Source organism: Lates calcarifer, linkage group LG14 (genome assembly GCF_001640805.2).
Source record: "Lates calcarifer isolate ASB-BC8 linkage group LG14, TLL_Latcal_v3, whole genome shotgun sequence".
NCBI lineage: Eukaryota > Metazoa > Chordata > Actinopteri > Centropomidae > Lates > Lates calcarifer.
Genome location: NC_066846.1, coordinates 3,920,235 through 3,946,025, shown reverse-complemented (window position 1 = coordinate 3,946,025; position 25,791 = coordinate 3,920,235). Strand labels below are relative to the sequence as shown.

General features: G+C 40.4%; 1 long non-coding RNA gene across 2 annotated transcripts in view; it reads right to left on the bottom strand.

Annotated features, from left to right (window-relative positions):
- The window catches only part of LOC108882038 (uncharacterized), a 113,220-nt gene that overhangs the window by 62,316 nt on the left and 25,113 nt on the right, over positions 1 to 25,791 (bottom strand). The window contains exon 3 of one of the 2 annotated variants that reach the window (XR_001960726.2): positions 24,261 to 24,543. The exons of the other annotated variant lie outside the window; for it this stretch is intronic. This is a non-coding gene — a long non-coding RNA (uncharacterized LOC108882038). Of the gene's footprint in view, positions 1 to 24,260; positions 24,544 to 25,791 lie in introns of those variants that run through there. 2 annotated transcript variants of the gene reach the window in all.

Sequence of the window (25,791 nt, the reverse complement as noted above, 5' to 3'; positions counted from 1 at the left end):
AACAGTGACAAACAAAGATCCTCACAAACAAACAAGCGCAGGGAGAAATCTGCAGCGCAATTGGCAGGAGCTGGCAGGCTCTGACGAGTAGGAATGAACCTTGACTGTAAAGGGATTTGAAGCTCCATCCTGCCTCCATCAGTCTCGATCACCCATGGCTCTTGTTATGCCCCAACCATCAACCACACGCAGAGTGGCTAACTAGCATCCCACAGCTCCACTTTCAATATGACAGTGTCCTTAACAGCATCAGCATAGTGGGGCAGAAAGTAACAAGGGTCTCAACATGCGAGGGAAAAAAACAGAAACGTGTGTATTCCAGTTGAGGAAGGGAAATATACATGCAAATGTACTGCACTACACCCGATGCTATCAAAATAAAAGTATGGTTAAATTCGTTAAATACGTTAGGCAAACACAGATACACATCAATGCATTTACACAATGTGATCACCAAGCTGAAAAAATAAAAAGATATTCCATGATTATGCTTGCCAGCAAAGCCCATTGGCTGCATTTGCTTGGGAGTTTTTAAAATCGTTTTTGTCATTTCATTTCCTCACAGGCAAAATAAAACATTAAAATTCAAAATCAGCTTGGATATGACATAATAGGCTAGTAATCCGATTTAGGCTACAAGATCCTTCCATTTTTATTTGCCTAAATGTGCTCTCTCACAGCTACTGCATTCCTCTCCAGCACTGTCTTTTAAGTCACTTCTTACTTTCTCTCTTGTCCTCATGGTAAGATACTGAGCTCAGATAACCAACATAGACAATCACAAATGAATACTATGGGAGTTCTTTCAGCCATCCATGGCACCAGCCTCGTCATAAAACACTCAACACCTAGCCAACATACTGGATATCATTCCGTCTATTATCGAGGAAACTCCACTGATCTTCCACTCACCATCCTTTTTCCTCCCATGTCCTCCTCAGCTGCTGCCTCTCAGCATGCTGACCCTGCACCCTGGAGATCCAGCTGGAGTAATACGCAGCTGTTCGCTGGGTGGTGACCTCAGCAGATAGAAAAATACAGGCATGTTCACATACCAGCACACAAACTCACAGAGCAATATGCACAAACCCAGCCATGTATAAACATACACTGACATGCACATGCACACACACACACTCTCCAAGCTCATTCATGCTATAAAGTATACAAATAAATATAGAAGCAGACCTTACCAATGTATTTGGATGCTATATCTGGTGGTATATCTATTAATTTAGTTATCTCATCTCTTTCATGTATGTAACTTAGCAGCAACAGCCCACAGAGATGTGTGGGCTCAATCTGCTGCGAGTTACAAAGTTGTTGATGTCAGAGATTCTAATGATCATTCTCTGCCCATGATGACGATGCTCCAACTCACAATTTGAAGCATGCAGGATATAAACTTGAAATGTGTATATCTATCTTGGGAAGCGTTCACACCTGTAAGTTTGTTCATTTGTTCACTGGACATTATCAATGATCTATCTTGCAGCTGCCATGCGACATGGACTGACATTCTTGTTTCTGACAGTAGGTCAAAGCACACTGCATTTGAAGGTTTTACACAGTTCAACGACGAATCAGGAACATTTGTTTCATTTGACATTTGAATTCACATATATGTCCGATAGGTTTGTCACTGATCCACAGTCAGGTCATAAATGAACCATGAGGAAGATGCATTTTCAGCTGGACTGGACCAAACTAGGACCTCAAAGTAGACTTAGGAAAACTCCCCTGAACCCTCTTTACCCCATACCATTCCTCCGTTGGATTAAGGGGGCTGCATCAGACAACTTCTGGAACTTTTCAAAACCAGCAATCCATCATTCACACCCACTTCACGCAGCGATTGGCCAGGTGTGCCAAGGTGAGGCAGTTGGCAGGGTTTGAACTTCTCCCTAAAGCTCTCTTAATTCATTCTTTACAGAAATATTTCTGTCACTTTTTGCGTACAACTGAGTGCAACACTATGACTGTATATCAGGAGAGTGTGTTTGAAAGTGTTTTTTTGTGTATTTCTGATAGCAAAGTTGCTCTTACCAAGTTAATCGCTGCAATATGGGACCTGTTCAGAATGGTTTTAAACAACCTTGAAGTTTGACAGAAGCAATGGAAAATAAGATCCACGCTGTGATAAGAATCAGCAGAATCACCCTTTAATGTAGTGCTGTCTCTGTTGCAGGCCTAATCTCAGAGTTGATAAAACATTACTTTTTACATAAAACTCAAAATCTAAAACAAATGTTCTGTTTTCAAGATATATCTGTTCGTACTTGAAGTCTCTCATCTGCTGTCTTATTTCCACTTCCACGGGAGGAAGATGGCCAGTGACCACGAGCTGAAGCTCCTTCGCCGGCCTTTCTCTCCTGATTAGGATCACAGCAGAAGGAGGTGGGAGGGAAGAGGAGAACAGGAACGAGGAGGAGGTAGAGGAAGGAGGAGAGGGCATCAGGGGAGCTCTCTAGGAACACACACCAGTTGACTCTGCTGCACCCTCCGCAGTGGGAGCTGTCAATCCAATTATGCCGACAGTCTGGCTCGCGAACACGCGCGTATACAGTCCATGCACTCTCCACCATTACACTCCATTGCTATACTCCACCCACATGTGTTGCTCATGCACACGTATGCTCGTTTGTACACCCTCAAACGCTGCAGACATTTATAGGAACATCCACACAGTCCATGCCTACACACGCACACACACACACACACACCTATGAAGACAGCTCCAGCTGAGCCCCTGACTATCACCACATCCCCTGCTCGGTGAGAGTATCACAGCAACAACATGTGCAGCGGGGGGTGTGAAACTCTCTCCAGCTAATCAAGGCATATAAGCACCAGCATCACCACACATAGCCAGGCACTTCAAAGCCCCGCTGTTGTGTGCTGCTTGCTTGCCTGTTGTAAATTCCCCTTTCAAATGCTAGAACAAACCCTTTGAACATCCTTCCTGCCCCTTCTTCCCTTTCACTCTCTCTCTCTCTTTCTCTCCATCTCTCTGTCTTGGCAATCCACCTCTTTCATTACAGCTTGTTTACTGTGGAGTTAACCCTTTTTGTTCTTGCTTGCGAGCACAGGCTTTTCTTTGTGTGCGTGTTGCATCCTATTGCATTGCCCGACTGTTGTAATCATGTCCTGGAGAAAGCATCGCAATATCTATTTTCTGCCATCCTACATGAAACATGGCAAGTTGTTCTGCTCTCAGTGCCATCAACAAGGGGAGCAAATAAACACAAATAATCTCATTCTAAACAATCCTCCCTTCAATCTAAAGTGGCTTACAGCATTGAAACAGAAAGCAGCATTTCTACATACAATGCATGGGTGGCCAAAGCAGAAATCAAAAGTCTAGCAGCAGCGCCAGTGTACTTCTCTTGAAATTAAACTACATGCATCTACACTTATATTGCGTGAGTCTCCAATTAAAGTCTTTCTCCTTCACATGTTCACCTGTCAGATGAGCTGTAGCAGTCAAGAGCAAAATCCTGTGATTTTGAACTGGACTTAATAACCTACCTGTCTCACGTAGCCTATCAATTATGTAACTATCAATTTGGAGTCATGATTCAGGTGTCTGATCGAGCCAACCCTCACTGATTTAGGACCTGGTTCTCTCTCTATCTCTCTGTGTCTTTCTTTACCACCACCCACCTATTTGTCTCAGCTTAGCTCTCTCTCCCATGGTGTCCATGGAACTGGAGAGCGACATGCAGAGCTGGGGCACAGAGGAGGAGAGAGCAAAGAGGGGAGGCCAGAGAGGACTGCACAAGCAGAGGCATCAAATCTGGAATATTTATATTACAGCAGCAGAGGACTAAAAGATATTTCTCTGGTATAGTATTGACATTTAAGTAAAATTTTAGTCTAAGCTGCACAGGGCATATTCATGGTGAACAACTCTGACTCTGATGTGGGAACACAGTGTGTTATCAGTTACGACTGATATATTACAAAAACACTACAGCTTGACATTTTCTTGTTTTGCTTAACAGACAAACAAAACAGAAAAATTGTGAGGTTAAAAATATAATGCAATCTTTTTTGTATTAACTCGTACCTTTTACACCACAAGAGCACTGAGCACACTAACAAGATGTACTGCTACTGAGTGGGAGCAAAGCAATTTTATACTTAATTATCCTTCCACATAAAAATTAGTTAAAGGCCACATGGAGTGGTTTATTTTACTTACTGTGATAACAAGGATGATTATATATGTGTATTATTTCTACCCAAGGGATGCTAATGTCAGCATGTTGGTTGGTCCACCACTTAGGTCCAGACTGAAATATCTCAACAATTACTAGTGGAATTATGTGACATGGACAGATATTCATCAAGATGAACACAGCTGACTGTGGTGGTTCCCTATTTTCTATCATATTTATTACAGCAGGATAAATTCCTTGAGATGTATCATCTCATTTTCAAAAGGCTCCCAAGGTGGATTAAAAAATGATGGCAAAAAAGGATAAACCTCGTTATATGAATATACTAAATACTGAATATAATTGTGAATGCATATAAATAAATATAATAAAAATATATTATGATATTTAAAAAAACAAACAAACACACACAGTGGTCAATTTTAGGGACACCTGTGAAATCCAGCAGCTCAGCCTTGATAAAGGGAGAATATGTGACAGAGCTGTTGTACTGGATTAAATTGGGTTGTATAGGTGTACCTAATAAAGTGGCCAGGGAGTGTATAATGGAACTGCCATATTATTCATTTGCAAAACAATTCTTTACACATAAACACATTTTATGCACAACTCTAGTAAAGACATGTATGCTTCTATCTGATCTACAGACATAACTGACATTCTTTGTTAGTCTGCAGTCAATAGTTTCACCTAGGTTTCTTCACTTGTCTCTAAATGACAATGTCACATCTCATTACACACTAAAAGATGGACTCTAAAGATTTAACCTGCACATAACTAACACTAGCAAACACAACTATACAAGTATAGCTATACAACAGTCTAGTTCAGAGCTTGACTCAGCTCCATAAGTTGTCCTTAACATTGAGTTTTTGTTTGGGCACAGTTTTATTTTGTCAATCCGAAGCATAGATAAGTATAGAATGAACACAGGAGGTGAAGGTGCAACCCGGGTGGGATCAGAGTTGATTTCTTCCTCAGGCAGCGGAAACAAATGGGAGAAAGAGGAATGTGATGAGATTAAAGAGAAAAGTGAGAAAAGGTTGGGAGGTGCAAAGCATTTAGTTGAAAGAGGTGGTATAAAAGTTAAAGTGGTGAGCTAGAAGGAATAAGATGCTGAGTGAAAGAAGAGGGAAGGGATATAGAGGTAGTTTATGGTACAAAAGAAAAATATGACAGTCTTCTTAGTGGGTGAGGCTAATGGATTTCTCTTGTTCAGCCCTCATCCTTTCTGAAACACATCCCCGTCCACTGCAGCTTATATTGAAAGCTCTGGACACTTGTCACGACTCGCTGCCTGAAAGTAATGGTAGTTCGTTTCTAATATGAAATGGCCATTAATATGAAGTGCTTTTGTTGTTGGGATTTCCTATTCCTGTTTGATTTCAATTGACTCTGACATACCGCATGGGTGTGCGATTCACGAGGAGGGCTTGGCTTTCTTTGACATTTTAAACACTGTGTACTAGAAATCACGCTGTGATATTTTTCACCAGATCGAAACTGCACTCACACCCCATGCCTGACGTGACATATGATAATGAGTTTTATGTGCACCGTTCCCATGCGTGACATATATCTCTGTCATATAATGATAAATGCAGGACCTCTCTTAGCCAGATTGATTTTTTTATTCAGTGATTTCTCAGCTGAAAAAATAGCTGTCAATGTCTCTTGTTCTGTAGTCACTTTGCTTGAAGGTGCTCGCCCTTGTCAGCAATTAAACAGCTCGAGAATAAACACCGCATTGGCTACGGAGCACCACTCGTCCACCAACGTTGTAGCAGTTCATTTTTAACCATTAACATTTAAATGGCTGCCACGATTGATTGACCAAGTTTGAATGGCAATTTTAACACACAAGTGATTCTTCTCATCCCCTATCAGCACTGATGTTGTCACAACATTGCATCACGGGTGCTTTGGCAATTATGCTTTCGCTATGCACAGTATTTACTGTCAGACACTCTCAAACTGTTCTATTTGTAAAAGACTGAAACACAGTGTGACACAATGGCACACGGTGGGAGGGCTACCTTAAAAAGTAGCCCTCTGTGAATAAATAATGTAAAACAAAGGCCTGCTTTGAAACTCAATCTTTAGATGAGCTTTTTCATCGATGATTTCAGTCCTCAGATTTTAATTGGTCACAAAATTTCCAGCCAACAGTGTGTCACATGGTTCTATAAAGTAGTACATTAATTTTGTATATAAAGCAATGTTTTATATGCCAAAGATCATGTGGAAATGAGATTGTGCTTAATGCTCCACATATAATATGCTTGTCTATAGAATGCCTCAGCCCTGAGGAACATTTGGTTGCATAGAGGTTCAATGTGTTTAGCTCAAGGGGTGATTCAGAAGATATTCATCCATCCATCTACACATTCATCATCTATTCAGTGTGATGTCTTGTGCTGTTGTAATTATTTTACTATAATATTATATTAGTCACACACACACATATATATATACATAAATTCACACGCAAACCTCATACAAACCAATAGTGATTTTGTGCCTGCTGGCTAAACAGAATACTTTATATCTGAATAAAAAATCATTTATTTTAGTCATAGTATGAAGGAACAGACTTTAAGACTTAAAAGTTGCCTGGTTAACTTAGTTAAAATAACCAACCATGAAAGAACTCAGAGTGTGAACCGAAGTTATTCCTGATTCATTCATGTCTGAAGAAGTCACTGCTCCACTGAGCAAAGCATTTCAGCACCAGCTGCTTAAATGAGCTTGCTCAGTGTTTTAAAGTAGAAGACTGAGGCTGTACTATGCAGGTTTGGGGCACACATGTAGGGTACAGGCAAAGTGTGGATATACTGCAGTTAAAAACAGCAGGGTGTTAGAAATACTTCAGCCAACAATTCAATACACGTACACAACAGTATACAGGAGCTCATGATGTATAAAAAATAATGGCGTGTGGTGTTCTTTAGATTCTTGGAAAGCACAAGCAGGTATCATGCTAGATATTACACTTTTATGACAGCAATGACAGCAATTAATTTAAGGCCTCAGAAAACGGGGAAAAACATAAAAGAGATGATTTTGATATTACTTTTTAAATCACAAGGATTCCACTGAAAAAGCTTTGAAAACCCTGAGTTGAATAATACAACAGGGAGCCTTTTACAATATTATATATGTTAAGGTGAATGAGTTGAATGTGGGTAAAAATGGAACAGACATGGCTGTCTTTTCAATCTCTGCTACAAAAGCTACAGCCGCGCTGTCAAACAGTTGCAGCCTTCAACCGATGGAAGAACCATGTTAGACGTACATCAAATGAATCTCTCCTTGGTGTGCTCTGTGCCTGAGGGGTTCATCAGTGACAAATGGCCTCCAACCAACTCATGTGTGACGCAGGTGAGGAAAGAGTATATCTACACTCAGCATTTTGATGGCTCCTCAGATGGTGGTCCAGTTGACATAAGATGTAAAGACTGAGCTGAGGAGAAGCATGTGATGTCTACGGTGACGTGCTCGCTCGGTGGCACATGCCTGATTGCTGGCTGTGCTTCGGATGGCATGCAGCCACTCAGACATGAAGTTACATTAAATTGATTTATGTATCATGTTAAGCATATATATAGGTTTGGTGTTATGGGAAATATGCTATTGGGAAGTGCACTGTACGTTTTATACGTGTGTGCAACTACATGTGCATGCATGTGCAAAATATTAGATTGCATTTCAACCACCTTCTTGTGAAACAATACCTTGATCGTCTATTGGTATATGGAGCGTATGTATTTGTCCGCCTCCTGTGTACTGAATGTGAACCCACTTTCATACACATCTAAACATATATATGTATGCATAAACCATATCCCAGTTGTCTGAAAGCTTAAAAATCCATCTCTCACTCATCTTCTGCTGTTTGTCTGCACCTCCTCCTTTGTGACTGGTTTAATGAGAAATCACTAAGGGAAACGACTAAATTCACCTGAATCATGTCCTTCAAGGAAGACTAAAGCGCTCTTATATTTTCCACATTCAGACCACATCTACGCAAGCAAGGTGACACCTATCTGTACTACAATAATGCAGCTTGATTAACATGGAATTATGATTTTTTAAAAACTTCTTGCTTATAATTCAAGTTTATTACAACATGGTTCTTAGTTTTGTACTTAATTCATGAGATTACTGAGAAACATTAGCAAACTTATCTGTTTTAAACATCCATCACAATTTAAAGGCTGACCTCCGTTAACTGACTTTATATCATATAACATAGTATGCACTACAGTTGTCAAATTCAGTAAGTAACTTTCTAGCATGATGTTGCAGTGACCCTAGATCAGAGATAAGTACACTGTTCTCATAACCAATGAAAAATGATGGAAATGTCATTATTGTACATCAGCAAGACACTGATGATGGTGCTCAGAAAAAGAGAACTGATTAGCAAGGCAACATGAATGAGAACATAAATGTCTGTGTCAAATTTTGTGGTAATTTATCTAAGAGTTGTTAAGATGGAATGACTAACAAAATAGCATTGATTTCCCACTGAGGCTAAAAATATGGTATATTGTTAAATTCATTTTCTAGAGTCTAGAAATTGTGATCATTAGTGATTATTCATTTGTTCTTGTTATACTGAGAAACAGATGTTTGTTTTTTTCAATTTTCTAATTTAGCAGAAAATTCAAAACCAAAGTCTCCTCAGTTACTTCACTACAAGCATTCATATGTTTTGCTGTTGTCTTGCTAACATGTGAACACGCCAGAAATCCACTTTACACACAACCACAGAATAAAGTAAAATGTTTTAACAAATATCAAATAGGGCATCGTGGAAAGAAAGCATGCTCTTTGAGTGTTTGGAACTCCACTTTTGGACGCAAGATGCACATTAAGTAGCTCTATCGTAAAGAAAATGACAAGAGCAACTAGAAAATGCATTTCCTGTGGAAATTGCGTGTGAATGCTGGAAACAATGCTGGAAATGCTGAAATCATTGTTGAAATGAAGAAAAAAAAACATAGAAGTTGGAAGTCAGTTGGAAATCAAAAGTAATTTCTGAAGCAATGATTAAAGTGGTGGAAATTAGCAGAGAGAGAGGGTAGATGCAGAAGCTGAAAGTTAAAACCAACAGCTGAACTATTCAGTTGAATAGCAAAATTGCAATAGCAAAGCTGAACATTTTAAAAAGTGTAGAGAGTTGAAGAAAGTTGATTAAGCACAAATGTAAAAAGGGTAATAGTTTAAGCCTCTTGATAATTGAATGGTTTCTATAGCAGAAAGTATGCATGATGTGTATGTGCGCAAGTGAGAGAGAGAGAGAGAGAGAGAGAGAGGAGGTGAGGGATAAACAGTTAAAAGGAGAGGTGTGTGTGGGTAAATTACCAATCAAAATGACCAGTGTGTAAATGTGCAGGTCTCAGTTGTGTGTGTGTGTGTGTGTGTGTGTGTGTGTGTGTAAACAGCACAGAGAGCAGACGAGGTCTTAATGACCAAATGTCCATCATCTGTGTACAGGCAGCTGCAGTAAGCTGGCCCTCATTCCCAGTCACACAATACTGAGAGGTGGCTCAACCCACCTCTGGAATTTGTGATATTCATTAAGTGCACAATACACACCCATTATAAACTCAGAAATTGCCAGAAATGAGCATGAATATAACTGCTGTCATTCAAAAACTGTACAAGATATCAAAAAGGTGAATGGAAGCTTAAGAGCTGAACTTCTTGAGAGCAGTTTAAAGTTTAAATGAAGTTTCTAGGTGAAAGTATGCTGAAGTAGTAAAGGTTTAAAGAGGCTGAAGTTTTGCAGAATTTGAACATTCGGTCCATTCATTTGAATGAGAAGAATATTGCAGAAAAAGCTAAATATTACAAAAATTATAAATAGTACAAAAAAGTTGTATACAAGCAGGAATGTCCTGAATGAGCTGAACATTTTGATACCTGAATGGTTTTAATAGCACAAAGTATGCGGGACTAGTCAGATGCCGAAAAACGTACAGAAGAATAAGAATAAAGATTTGAAGAACTATAGTGTGAATGCTGAGAGCATTACAAGCAATCAGCTTTATGGGAAACAATGGGAGCGTTTTCCTGTCATGAAACAACAGAGAAGCTGTTTTTCGTGTTCCCTTTATTTAAAAAAATGTTGTTATCCCTGATTTTTTGTTTCCCTCGAGCTAGAAGAATGCGATGAAGTAGGATCAAAATTAACCTGTGTCTGGCAGCTGCAAGTGCACAGACTGAATACTGTCACAACCAGTGTTAGTGACTCACAACACATGCTGCTGCCTTCAGTAGCACAAAGGCAGACTGGCTGAAATGGTGTTCATTTATGGATTTCCACTTTTGATTCTGCTTTTTAATTGGGTTTTCTGCACACTCAAATGTGGGCACTGTACGCTTTGAGATGCACACACACACACACAGAGAGAGTACACACATATGCTCACATGGCCAATGAGGAATGAACAGAGTAAGTCCTTTCCCATTGATTTCTGCTTTTCATTATGCCGGTGCGGGCATTGGGGGGTATTTCACAAAGCGCTCTTTATCGCCTGCGTTTTTTTTATAAAATGGAAATTATAACCGTGGGAGAAAAACCTTCCACCCGTCGTTGACAGAGCTAGTCCAGCTAATTCTGCAGGGATATATTCACTGACACTCTGTAGACAGAAGAGACATCCAAATTCATGGTCAGCTACTGATCTGAGCTTAGTCACCTGTAAACAGTTTCTAAAAAAGTTGGCAACCATGCTTAAGACTGATTAGTCACAGAAGACTAAGAAAAATCTTGTCTGTGTGGTCCTGCCCTTGAAATTGCCCCTTTGCGTGAGGATCCATGATAGCGACAGCTGATAGAGAGCGAGTTTTAAAAATAAAAAAGAAAAAGCAACAGAAAAGGTGTGAACATCTTTCTCTCCTCTGAGTGCTTTGGTGCTTTTGCCAACATCTCCTCGCTTCCACCACCTTGCGTCGTTCTTTTTACCTGTACTTCTCTTTCACCTCCTCATGCCTTTTTTGTCTAGATCTCAAACACAAGCTCTCTCCTTCCTCATCACCCCCCACCCCCTCACACATCCATGTCCTGACACTACCTTTCCTCTCTCTTCCACATCTTTATACCAGTTGCTTTATCTCCGCCTTCACACACACGCACACCATCCACTGATTCATACTCCAGAGGAAAGTGTTTTGTCCAACAAAGACGACGACTCACCGTTCCATATGTTGTCTTTGCGCTTCACTGTGCCCCAACTTTTTTTTGTAATTGGATCATCTCTCTTGCAGTAAACCCAACATCTGTTGTTTGGGGGATTTTACCACTCCACACTTAATGTTCACATCTGTTTAAACCTATCTATTTTGTTGTCTACAGAAGTAATAATTCTGATCTTGAACTGGGTGCTGTTAGAAATTCACAACATAGAGTTTATGTTATTCTTACTACTTTCCCTGACAAGTAACAGGTAAACTTTGCTTTTACTCCAGACCTTATTTTACTGAGTCACTATGGTAGGAAAAATCACTGAAAATAATACAGTGATCAGCCACATCGAAACCACTGACAGCTGAACTGAATAACATTGATCATCTCTTTATAATCCAATGTTCTGCTGGGAAACCTTGGGTTCTGACATTCATCTGGATGTAACTTTAACACGTACCACCCACCTAAACATTGTTGCAGACCAAGCACACCCCCACCCCCGCCCATGGCAACAACACTCCCCAATGACGGGCCTCCCCCATCAAGGTGTTGACCTGGAGGCCAGGGTCTTTGTCGTGTTCCTTGAGACATTTCTGGGCAGTTTTTGTGCTGTGGTGGGAACATTGTCCTGTTGTTTAGTTGGGTGCTACACATCCAAGTAACATCCAGATGAATGTTAGAACCCAAGATTTCCCAGCAGAACATTGTATTGTAACACGATGATCAATGTTATTCACTTCATCCATCAGTGGTTTTAGTGTTGTGGCTTATCAGTCTATACTGAGACATGACAAGTCAAAATGTCTGCTGTGAACATAGCCCATTGTAGTGAAAGTATAGTAAAAGTAAAGTAGAATAAAATGGAAAAGCTGAAGTAAAGTACAAGTACTTGGAAATTGTACTTAGACATGCTTTAGTTGCCATGAGCAGATATTAGAGAAATAAAAAACACGACCTGCATGTGTATGTATTTTGTATTAACTGCATTATTACAACAGTAAATTTAAAAAGGGATACCACTTGCTGACTAAAATATAAAGTGGTTGGATTTGTTAAACTCATTGCAGCTTAAGTCAGCACATTTGTTTATGCAGCATCCAAAACATCTTCACATGTTCCCCTTGTGACCGCCACCAGGAGGCTGACGCTTGAATGCTTTCGTTCCCGGTGACAGCTCATTTTTAGGGGGAAACTCCATGTGACCTGAATGCAGCATTCATCTCCCACAACAACCCTCCACCTTTCTCATAGATCACTCCGCAGACCCTCTTAGTTTCTAAGTGCCACACATGATAAACACAGGTGATTAGCCCATGTAATGACCTCTGCAGTGTGCTTACAAATCACAGGGCCTCTGTCCAACCTGCTTCCTGCAGTTACAGTCATGCTCAGGGGTATGTGTTTGTATGCGCTTTGTAAATACCTAGATAAGTCACTGTTGTTGCTCCTTAAAGTTAAATGACTTACCAACATACCCAGATATCAGTGCCATATATTTTAATATGTCTAGAAACATGTCTTATAACGTGAGTATATTATCAAAGACAACATCAGAATGGCAAATTTCAAAATTCAGCTCTTGAAGATGTGGATGATGAAGGATGCTTGCATGAAAGTGCAGCTAATGGAAGCACAGCATGTGGTCTGTGGTGGTGGGTGGGTGGATCAAGTGGGGTGAAAAGGATATGTAATTTACCTCCATGCTTGTCTTTGTATGTGTGTGTGTGTGGGTGGGGCTGCGTGTTGATATGTAATTTGCATGTTTGTGGGGTTATGTGTGAGCTGGTATGAATATGTATGCTCATGTATGAAGTGCATAAAAATGAAGAATTCTACTCCTTGTTGCCCTGTCCCCACTGGCTGTTTATGTTCTCTCTTGCACACACGCACACACACACACGCTTCTCTGCATCCTCCCTGTCCATCCTTCCCCCTCCATCATACTTCTCTCCACGGAGCTGCCAGAAAAATGGCTGTCTTTTAAATGGCCCACTCAGCATGGTAAGATGACTCGCTTATCATCAAGGTCTGCTCTGTGTGTAGACATCGCACTTGCGCACAAAAGCACCAACACACAGATCAGGATTTGTGCAAGGCAATGCATTTGCGTACCACCATACATACACACACATTCACATGCTGCATGCATGTACACACAAATGCTACACATACACATCTGCCTGCTTGGAAGCTCATTCCTCATCCTCATTTCCAGCTCCATCCACAACCGCTGCACCCTTCCTTCCACTCCCACCCTCCCTGTTTTACCCTGTCTGCCCCATAGGGGAGATTTCACACAGAGTGAAATACAGCGTTGCCAACATATGTCTCTAGCAATCAATTTATGCCACAGGGCTCTCTCTTGGCTCCCTCTGCTTAATACACTACCACAGAGGGCTGCATGCAGACCGGCTTGGCTCTATCCTCATCATGTTTACAGGCAGAACTACTCTGAAAAGAAGCATTTGCATTACACTGAGTGACTTTGTGCTTTATTTACGAGTGTACTGACAAATGACAATAAGCAGCCAGCTTCAGCACTTGTCAGGAGAGTTACTGAAGCAGCCATTAGTGTTTGATGCGCTGCCTTTCATTTGTGACTGCAGTAATGTGGAATGTAATTGCTGGTGCAGAGCAGGTAAGCAAAAGTGAAGAGTTGGTTTTTTGATATGTGAGAATGTGGCAGTGAATATCAAAAAGGGTCATCTGAACTGCTTCTGGCATCTTCCCTAAGTGTTTTGTTTTCAAGGTAAAAACTGTGTCATTGAAATTGTAATGATGATCAGTCCGGTGTAATGTTTGCCTTTCCCTGTAAACACTGTGTCACCCAATGGCATGACTGTAAGTCCTGTGTTTCAGCACCATTAGAGTGGACAGTTCCCTGTGATTTTTTTTTTTTTTCCCCAACAAAATAAATGTCCACTTTCAGGGTGAGGGCAGCAATGCATTAAACACAGGAAGAAGAGAGAGAGGGATGAGAGAGGAAAGTATATTGAGTGAAAGACTGGAGAGAGATAATCTAAGACAGGTGGATGTGTTTTTTTTCTTTGTTTTGTTTTTTCGCCTGTTTTGGGGGGGGGAGTATGTCTCAGCTCTTATCTGAGCGGTGATGTAGGATCATTAATTTGCCTGCTTCTTCTCTCCCTGCTCCTGCTGAAGCCTGCCGTTTCAGTCGATTGCCTATAGCCATTAAGAGGGGAGGGCAGGACGGCGGGAGGAAAAACAGTGAGGAGACCGAGAGATGAAGAACAGATTTATGTGGACATGCATACGTACATACAAAGAAAACATACAATGGGCTGTAAGCGCGCACACACACACACACACACGGCTACACACCTACAGAGACACAAAGAAATTGATTCCTTTCATTCTCTTCCCATGCTCACACATGCCAGCCTAATCGCTGCTACTGTGTAAAATGGAAAGCTCAAATAAAGAGCTGGATGGACTGATGGACTGTCTTCATTACGTTCCAGTCCGTCTCTGAAAACCACAGGGAGGAGATGTGGAGGTAGGAGAGGTTTTAAATCACCATAATCCCTTCCCACTGCCTTTTTACTCCTGCTTTTAAGTCGCCTCTCTTGCTCTCTTTCCGTGTATCTCTTCCTATTTGTCCATGTCAAACTACCCATGTGAGGAAAATAGGTGCCCTTCACTGTGAAATAACCTCAGCCTTTCTCTTCAAATAAGTAAAAGAAAAAAAAAGAAAAGAAAAAAAGGGACACCACTCCGGTGCTTGAGGGCTTCCAAACTCCCAATCAGAATATTCCTCTGTACTATGCATTCATTTATAAGTGGCACAGACCCCCGCAGGTGCCCCCCTTCATTCAGACTGTGGTATTATTCTCAGTTTTAAATGCTCCTATCAATTAGTGGTGGTGTAAGGATTGCTTAGGGCAGCAGAACTACACCTCAGTTATTCAACCTGTCATCTTTTATAGATGTTGGTGAGTCTAAGGCACATCTGCCCTCAGAGGGACCAGTGTGCCAAGCTGGTCAGCCATGGAATCCATTCTGTAAAAGTGGTCCAATAAAGCAAGGGAATAATGAGCAACGAAGTGTGAAAAAGTGAGGCTTGGCTGAATAACAAGGTTAGTATTCGTTTATATTGATGATGGCAAGGAGAGATAGGTGGTAAAGAAGTGTGCCTTTTCAGAGCACAAGACCAATTACACACAACTAACTTTGATTCTGTTTTAACCAGAAATGAAAACAAACCAGTGCAGCGTTTAATGAGCCATGGTGCTGTTAAAACCTGATTTTTTTTTCACTATAACTAAGCTATTAAAACATTCTAAATTAACCCAGCCTTTTGTGAGGAGTAACAGCTTTCTGTTAATTGTGGATTCTACATCTCTGCTCACTAATCACAGGTGGGAGTATCAAGAAGAAACTGAAAAATTACAAGATCAGCCAAAGAATGTGTATCAAAATTGCGATAATTATTAATTTTCCCAATGGAAGCAAATAAATAGTCTTAATTTAAGAACAATTATTCACTAGATAGTTATAAACGAAACAAAAAGACATGGGACAAAAGCTGAGAACACAACATGACAATACAGACTGGCAGTGAAAATGACATTCAAGGGGTGTGACCTAAAGGAAAATATTATAAATTGATGAATAAATTGAATAGAGTGAAACCAGCCGTGATTTAAACCTGAAGGGTTTATCAATAGCACATTTATCTGGCCAACCCACTGACCATTGTTCTCCACACCCAGCTTGACATCCCCACAGAAGCCATTGTTATGAAGGTCACTTTACGGAAAAGAAATGAAAAGGGTTTCATTGCAGAAAGTTCAGGGTAAGGACCTCCGCCTCATTCAGCTACTGCTGCATTATGCTCCTGTGGATGACTTGCACTATTCACTTAGTACAATGCAGTGTGGCCTCTGCAGACCCCAGTTGGACCACATGAATGAGGCAGCTTGGAGTCAGGCCATTGGTACTTTGTTAAAAAAAAATAAATAAAAAAAATAGTTCCCCCAAGTTGGGTAACAGCCTCCCGGGAGTCTGCACACTTCCAGGAAGGTCAGATTCAAGTGCAGATGAAATTCTGAGTACATTGGAGGTGTTTCTGTTTCTTTGCCCAAAATAACAGAAAATGTTTTTATCATACTGCACTAAATTATTTGTAGGGCTCAGCATTTGTACAAAACATTTATGCTTCCATCTATGCCATAATAATTACCAACTTCATTACAAGCAGTTACATTAGTCAGATAAAATGATGAAGGTTTGGAAGAAAAATATTCAGTAACACTTTACATTAGGCTACACTGGTTGTGAGGATATCAAATATCCTGAATTAAATACTTCAGTTGTTACTTCTGCAGTTCATGACTGTGATCATCACTCATTCAGCCCATGTTGTTTTTTAGGCCTGCATACATCATCACCTGAGGTCTCTGAAATTTCACCCTTTGCCACCAAACTGAACCAAAAACAAATTCAGTTTTTCAATCGGCATCAAAGACAATGAAAGTGATTGTGTGTGTATGTTCTTGCTCAGTAGAAACACAGCGTACACAAACCTGCTGTACACCATCAGGAAGTGTGGAACTGCCACAGTCAAAATGCCAGATCAAATCATGACACATGCCGCTCTGACTGATATATTATTACACGCTATATGACATTACTAGATTGAAGATAGTTATCTGGTTGAGGTGGATCATATTGGGTTGTTACAACAGAGTAAGCTGCTGCTGAGCATGCAGGATGTTTAGTATATGATGCTTTTGTGATCTAGACGGCATCAAACACAAGTTGGCACCACGGAAAGCTCCAGAGGAGAGGACTTTTTCTTAGTGGGTTAGGCAAGGCACTGGTAATGACTCCCATACATTTAAAAATGTTGCCTGTCTATCCATTGCGTTCGCTTTTTCTTCCAATATTGATCTAACTATGTCTTTGGCAAACAAAAACTTTTCTTTACATCACCCTAATGTTCAGCTTTCACAGGTTATATATCTCTGCCTTGTTTGCTGCCGTGCATGGTCCCTTTTGTCATACCTTTGATACATGTTTTAACATATACAGTAACACATGTGCCATTTGAATTTTTGACTTTCCAAGACACTTTATATGAGACCTCTGTTGACAAGCTGACTTCTTCTCTTTCTCTTCATCAATAGGTCAATGTCTCCATAATGTCTCCATTTTTTTTAGTGTGTAAAGGAAAGGAAGAAGATGAAGGACAGAAAGATGGAGAGATAACAGAAGGCAGATGGAATGAGAGGAAGTTGAAAAGAAAAGGGGGTTAGGATGGAGAGGTAAAGAATAAACAGAAAGGTCAGGGCAATAAAAAATGGTAAGAATGGATGGGAGAAGGAGACAGATAAAGGAAAAAAAGAAGGGGTAGCAAAAATAATTTCCTACTTCCTGTTGGGCCATCTTGGTTGGCTCCAACAACTTAGAGTATTAATTAAATATGGATTTGGTAACACTTTATATTAGCCTACACTTATTCACCATAAACTAGTTGTTTATTAGCATGCACATTGGCTCTTCATTAGTCATTATTAAGCACTTATTAATCCATTACTCTGCACGATCATATTCTACAGCTACTAGGCCATTAAAAGTTTTCCCTCAATAACCTCCTTATTACTTCTTACTGATAGTAAGTGAGGAAGTTGTTGAACATGAATTATGATTTTAATATGCTTTGTAGCTGTATGGGCCAAAGCAGCTGTAGAATCTGATCATGCTTAGTAATGACTAATAAAGAGCCAATATGCATGTGAAACAACTAGTTAATGGTGAATAAGTGTAGCCAAATATAAAGGGTTACCAAATATTCCAGGTTCTGACAAGTTCTGCAGTAATGGTACATTTAATTTTAAACAATGACTTGGGTATTCTGAAATATTCTTTATGGATATCTATCTAAAATCACAGTGTGTACCATAGCTGTACAAACAATCTTTTGGCTTATGATCATTGTCAGCAATTTGCAACCCCACTCCCACACACACTTGTGGGACATTAATGAGGAGGCCTCTTCAAACCTCCAACTGTGGGATGAAGAGTAATAACCGCGGGAATGAGTGCGTGTGTGTATGTGCATGACAGAAAACCTTGTTCACGAATCATAAAAGTTGTGCATGGACATGGGACACGTCTGACTTTCTGCTTTCAATTAAGCTGGTAATGAGCTGACATTAAGGTCAAGCATGGACAGTGGTGCAGGAGAGCTACACACATTAATCATAAGAAACTTCTCTGAGTGGCCAGTGAATATTATATAACTCCGTATTCTAATCTCTCCAATGTCTTATACTTAAAGAAAATGGCCCTGCAGAGGGAAGTCTGTGTGTGTGTGTGTGTGTGTGTGAACTTGGACAGTATTTTTCTCAGCAAAGTTTTTCCCTGATCTATTAGTGCACATATTTTCATCCTTATTTAGAATAATAAATAAAGCTGAAACTCACAGGTTGAATAACTGTGTGTTGGGATTTTATTGAGATGATAATTGTGTTGAGTAGTTGATTATACACTGATTACTGTCCTGGCTAGTAAAATTTTAGCACCTTGACATTTTGCCAACCATTCATTCATCAAGGCATTTAAACAGCATGTAATGTTATTGTCTGGTTTCACTTTGATTCTCTGCAAACAGCGGCCAACATGGTTGACCTAAAAGATCCGCTTTAACACACAACCAAACCTGAAGAATGTTCTCACTAACTTGAGCAGAACATCTTTTTCTGTTTCTGATACTGCTCTCAGACCTCAATCCAGGTCATCTGAGTCAACCCTGAGGAGCCCATTCACATAACCTACATACTATAAACTAATGTTTCATCCTCTCATTTGTAACTGCCAGGTGGCTTGGAGTCAAAAAAAGTTTCAGCCATCAAAGTTATGATCTGATAAAATATGAGGAGATTATTGTAAATGATGCCTGTACAGAGTTATTTCAAGTCTAAATCTAAATCCATGTTTTTCGCCCTCAACTAATTGTCAGACAGGAAGGATCTAGACTCTTTTGGCTATTTATTTACTGTACCACACACACCTCTCCTCCACAGCCACTCATACACATACCTTACAGCACATATATATATATATATATATATCTACCATAACTGTACTGTCGTACATTATTTCAGCATGGGGGTAAAGAGAAGCCTGTGGAGGAGTTGTTGGCAGTGGTGCCAGCCACCCCGGCACTCTGACAAGATTACCTCTACACCCAATTCAATTAGAAGCCCACTTTAGTCACCGCTCACCCCTTCAGGGTCTCCATAATCATAACAGATGGCTCTGTATGAGACACCCACCATCTTTCACCTCCAAGAGGCCTGAAGAGGAGCAGGGCTGGAGCACTCATCATGGCACAGCAGTGGATCATGCTGAGTCTTTTTTCACTGTATGTCAGAGTAATACTTCTTTTGTAGCTGATGATGTGTGCGGTGAACAGAAATGCTATTTTAATGTGAGTGAAGGCACAGTCAGTTTTACAAAAATAGCCAATGCAGAGCAAAATAGCAGAAAGGTCCCTGAAAGAGAAACACTGCACTAGAGAAAATGTAGATTTTCTTTTACTTATGTTTAAGAATTGAACTTACAGGCTACATGATGTCAGATAGAAACTTTTTTGTAATGCACTCCATTGACTTGACTGATTGGCACTCCATATTGTTTTGTGTTTTGTAGGAACTGGGTTGTGTGAGGGCTGTTGAAACATTCATTCCTTTCTTCTTTGATCAAGCTGTCAAAATAGCACACCACAGCTATGTGCTATTTGTGAAAGAACAGAGGATAAAAACAGATAAGTTTCAATCACTTCAGTCCACTGAGTCTTGTATTATCAGGCGTTTGCCGAGGGGGTCTGAGGAGGAGCAAGTGCATAGTCATGTCTTTTGTCTTTTCCAAGCACCTCAGAATTCTTAGCAACAATGATACATAGTTGTTTCGAATTGCAGTTTGGTATATTCTGTATGTTTTTCTTTAGAATTAATGTCAATGTTATAATCACCATTACATGGGACCTGGAGTAACTCAGTTTTCTTGGCCTAGGCTTGATTTAATGCACAACAGCAGCGCTGTGGCACGCACACACAGAATGCAGGTCATGCTCTTTCACTCTCAATGCAAATGAGATGCATGCATATCGAGTCCACTCAGCCTCTGTCCTGCTGCGCTCCTTGCTGAGTGCTCAAGTGTCATTGCCAAAAATGGCAGAAAGGTTGTGCATGCCTCATTGACGGTAGAAGTTCCAATATGTGCATGTCAGGTAGATCCAGCGTGAACCGGTGGGTGTGTTCGATATAGGTCACTTAACGTGCTTGTCGAGTGGTGCATTAAATCAGTGATTAATTAAGGCAAATGTAACCCCTTTTTTACACTTATGGTAGTAATCCCCATAATGATTATATTCTTAACAGTGTTTTTGTGGATTTGTTGAACATGGTGAGCAATACACCATGTTAGCATTGTCATTATGAGTGCCACTGTACCACTGTACAGCCTTAAAGAGCCACTAGCGTGGCTGTAGAAAAACAGTTACTCTCATTTACCACTTTCATTGAGTTTTTCTTGTGTTTACAGTGACAATAAAGACTAAGTTGCTATTGTTGCCCTGAGCCAGATCTGGATGTTCATCCCACTGTTCCTACTGTGTATTTTGTTCCTGTTCCATTTTGGCCTCAACATTTAATCATTGTTTGCTCACTCTCAGTATCCTGAAACAAACATCCCCTTTTGTGATGCCTGAAGGTCTTAAAAGGTTTGTTCATTTTTTTTTATTTTTTTTTTTGTTTGTTTGTCTTCATTGTTGAGGAAATATCATCATATTCCCATGGGCAGGGGATTTGTGTGCTTCAAAAGAGTACAGGCAAATAAGTAAATCCCAAAACCTGAAAACCAAGTGATGGTTCTGTATCACGGGACCACAGCAGAGTGTCCTGCTCAGGCATCAAACTCCACTTGAGATGCCTCCAGAGGTGGTTTCCTCTTCTTTCATTCTAGAACAACTCACTCTATTTTTCATGTAAACTATAAAATCCCTCCCTGTGTGTGGCTCATGCAGAATGGATGAGGCCCCAGTTGTGTCATTTTATGATACATTTTTAAAATACCCAACACATTGGTCCCTTTGTGGTGCTGCAGGCTAAGGCACAGACCATGTCCTCACGTCATTATGAGTCTGGGTCCAGCTGCAGACTCCTGTCTAACGCCATCCCTGATTTCTTTCTCACTTCTTCTCCTCCTTCTACTCCACTCAACAGAACTTGAAAAGCACCAGAAACAGCATAAAACTTTCTCAAAAAAAAGGAGCACTCTGCTGATTGGCTGTGTACTGTATGAACTCAACATTGTGACTTTTTGCATGTGACAGGAATCAAGTTTCTCCCGCTGAGGAAGAAGCTGGCACTAAAGTGCCTCTCGGTGTACACAAAACAGTGGATCAAAGGCACAAACAAGTCTTTTTGTTTCGGTAAGATGAGAATGTTCAGAGAATAGAAAGCAAGCATCTAAACAAGCAGCAGTGCAGTGATAATCGCTCGAGCCTCTTTTGTTTTTTAGCACCACTCTTCCTTAAATGTAGATAATATGCTATTGTGCTCACGTAAATAGTGTTAAATTACACTCCAAAATAAGATGTAAAGCTTACATGCTTCATATATGCTTCTTTAACAAGTTATTCAAGACCTGGAATGAACTGCACAAGAAGAGTGAAGCAGCAATCATCGTCTTTCTTTGCACAGTTTATGTGTGTGTGTGTGTGTGTGTGTGTGTGTGTGTACTGTATGATCAAAGCGTCTCTACCCCACCATGTGCTGATCCATCCTAGGCCAGATAGAGCTACTTAGTCCCCATAATGTCCTGGGGTCCCCTCTCATTGCTGCCTTTGAATCCTGTCACAGATAACACTGCAGATTATATGCCTCTTCTGAGTCACTTTCAAGTTGACTGTACTCCAAAATCGCAAATCTCTCAATCTGACTGAGTACACATCTGCAGCAAGAGTGGCTCTATCCATGGCCTCTATCTGACGTAGTTGTTTATACTAGTGAACAACTGGAGGGAGGTGTTGTATGCCATGTTGTTAAGTAGTAGATGCATGCTACATTCTACAGCAGCGCAGTAATGTCATTGGCAGTTTAAGGTGAATAAGAGGGTCACACAGAATGCATATGAGGAGATTAGCAGCAAAAAAATAAAAAGACATCATCCAAGGTCATCATTCTATCCATCAGTCTTCTGTAAACTCTTATTACAGTCGATAGCTGGGCCATTTCCGATGATGTGATACTGAACAAATTCACTGCACTCAGTAGAGTGGATGTGGATGCTTCATTTACGGAAAACTTTCATACAAATCTTAATTCCAGTTTGCCTATTTACTAAAAAGAATCCTGGAACTTGGAGAAACTACGCTACATTTTTATGCAATTATCCCATGCTGCTTGATAAGCCTTGTATTTACAAGATCGACATATGAGACACAAGTATGTATGTATCTGTACTTATGTTTATGTACTCGTGTTTGTGTCTCGGTGTGTGTATGAGAGAGAGGCTTTTAGTGTTGGTGTATAATGTGATCACACTACTCCAGGTTTTTCAAATTCATATCAGGTCATATTGACCCTATATACTCACACGAGAATTTCTAGTGGTATGCAAGCAGGTACAGTATTTTTTTCCCACTGAACCCTCCTTAGTTACTAACTCTTGTATCTATTACAACTGTTTTCTTACAGGGCAACAAACTGTTAATATCATATCATCATTGTTAGACAAAGAAATGCTGTTTTTATGATGTGCTGGTGTTTAGGTCCCTAAACATATGTGAATACAAGAAACCTAATAGGGACAGATGGCGGTATTCTTAGTTGAGAAACTGTCCTTCAGCTGTATGCTCATGAGACAAGCAGACCATAATAGCAAACATCCACCCTGTTAAACTGTCTTTGTGCAAGACAGTGAGACTTCACCAGATACACAGTCCTTGATCTGTTCCTGAATATGCTTCATACTCCCTGTGGTGCTGCAGTGCAAAACACAAAATTTCACTGTTGAATTCTTAAGCGTATTCCAATAAAAGGCGGCAGTAATAATGAAAATGTCAAGCAAAGTAATATGCAAAAGGAAATTTTTAATTTAGGAGCAGGTGTTAATCAACAGCTAACGGTAGAATTACTTGTATGTAAGTAAGTAATAATAATAAATAATAACTAATGTGTAATTTGTCCATTACAATGTTTATTAATGTCATTGTTTTACTTGTGCTTTCACTGATGTAGGGGCTAATGGTTCTATTTATTTTTAGCTGCAGCTGTTACCTGTATATGTAAATCTTGCTACTCTCACTTTCATATACCTATGACTTATGTCTGTGTTCCTCAAGCCTAAATGGTGTATTCATCCTGTGGAGATGGGGTTTGCAGGCAGAGAAAAATGCAACTACTGTGCAGCAGGTTCAACCATCAGTAAATCCAACTTTATATGGAAGAAGTGTGCTCTCACTATTGCAGCTTTAAAAATGCATTTCGAAATATGAGAAATCCATGAAGATGAAGATCAAGAATAAAAAACTCTTTGGGTGCATTAGGTGTCCGCACAGAGGAACCATTTCTGATTCCAGACACTGTCACTGGAGCAAATTACACTACACTATCCAACAATGGAAACTGAATTAAATCCTTTGACGCTACACATCACAAAGCCAAGGACATTACTATCTATTAGGACTCCACCCACTGCCAAACTATAACCACCTTTTCTCAATTCTAGCTCAGCTTATTAATAGAGACTAAGTAGCACACCATGCAGTGTTCCCCTATGCTAATGGTCTTGCTGTCTGGCCTAGGAAGGAACAAACCCAAACTCTGTCAAATTTAATCTTTTAATAAGGTTTTATACTTAAGAGAGTGCCACCGCCTCCATCGTCCCACTCCCCCTGCCCGTTCCTTATCCGGGCTGGGCCGCTGCTCCCTCATGCAAGCACGCTGCAGCAGAGCACTTAGCTTCACCCGGGATGTGTCAGCGCTCAGTGGATGTGACGACTGAGAGGCAAGGAAGATGAGGATTGGGGTGGGGAGGTGGGGGGTGGGGAGGAGGGGGTTGGGCTGCACACAGGGCCTTGTTAATGGGTACACAATGTGCCGAGAGACAAGAAGCAGCATACTCCAGCAGACAGCGCTGTCATCACAGAGGGAAGAGACAAAGTGGGAGGGTGAGAGAGAGAGAGAGAGAAAGGGAGGGTTATTATTCTCCCACTTTGTTTATCAGTTATCATTGGCGAGCACGCAGACATGGGAGGACCACAGCATTAAACACACGCACAGGGGCACTGATTGACACACACACTACGCACATGCGGGCACGCATTCAGCGGTATGCGGGCAGAAGAAGGCACACTTAGAAATAAGGAAATGAGTAAGACACACATTCACACCCACGTACACACACGCAGCATGGTTAAGTGAATCTCCTAAATCACAAGCCAGTATTCAATTCATTAGGGAGCTCATAGCAGCTGTTCTTGTCTAACCACATCAAGGCAAAGATTTAACACATGAATCTAACACTGAACACTTAGATAAGTCTGCTTTTCTAAGAGATGGGGGAATTCTCTCTGTAATAGTCTGCCCAGAAATTGGTTTTAAACCCTAAGTCATAAGTACTGTTAAGCCGGCAGTATAGTCCAAATGAAATCAAAATCAATGTATTCTCAAAGGCAATACGGTGGGTGTGTGACCCAAAAAAATAAAACATTTAAAAAAGCAGCAAACTAGGCTTTGATCGCTTCAGTGTACACAGGCCTCCAGTTAGTACTTGCTGAAATTCACCACCCCTAATTGCACCATTGCCTGCAGGTGGTCACAGCAATATGATGTACGTTTCCAGTTTAAATGGACCAGTTGTTATGCCAGAGTGGTTCGTTTCTGTCTAAAAAATTCTGGCTTATTACAATTTGGGTATCATTTCCTTAGCTTTGGCCCCAATTCTTTTCAGTAACTCTACAGTAACAGTGTACTTGGATGTTGCTGAAATCTGAGAATATAGCGACATTGCAATTCAAAAAACTGACAGGGTAAGATGTAAACAGTTTAGCCAGATTATTGCTTATGGTTTATCAATGTAATTAAATATGTTTTATGCTGGATCAAAGTGCTTTGAGGATTTTCTACCTTAGCAAGGTATTTCTGCTATATTTGATAGTGATAATAGTGAGAGACAGGAAAGGCAGGGGAGAAAGAGGTGTTGACAGGCTGCACTCAAACCCAGGCCACTGCAGTAAGGACTCAGCCTTGAACTCTTCTAGGTGAGCTACCAGGGTGACCATAGGGTACATTCTTGCTTTCATAGTCCTCATCATTTCTGTCAGTTATGATAACATTGTTACCAAAGTAATTCATGAGATCTGAGAAATAAATATAATATAAT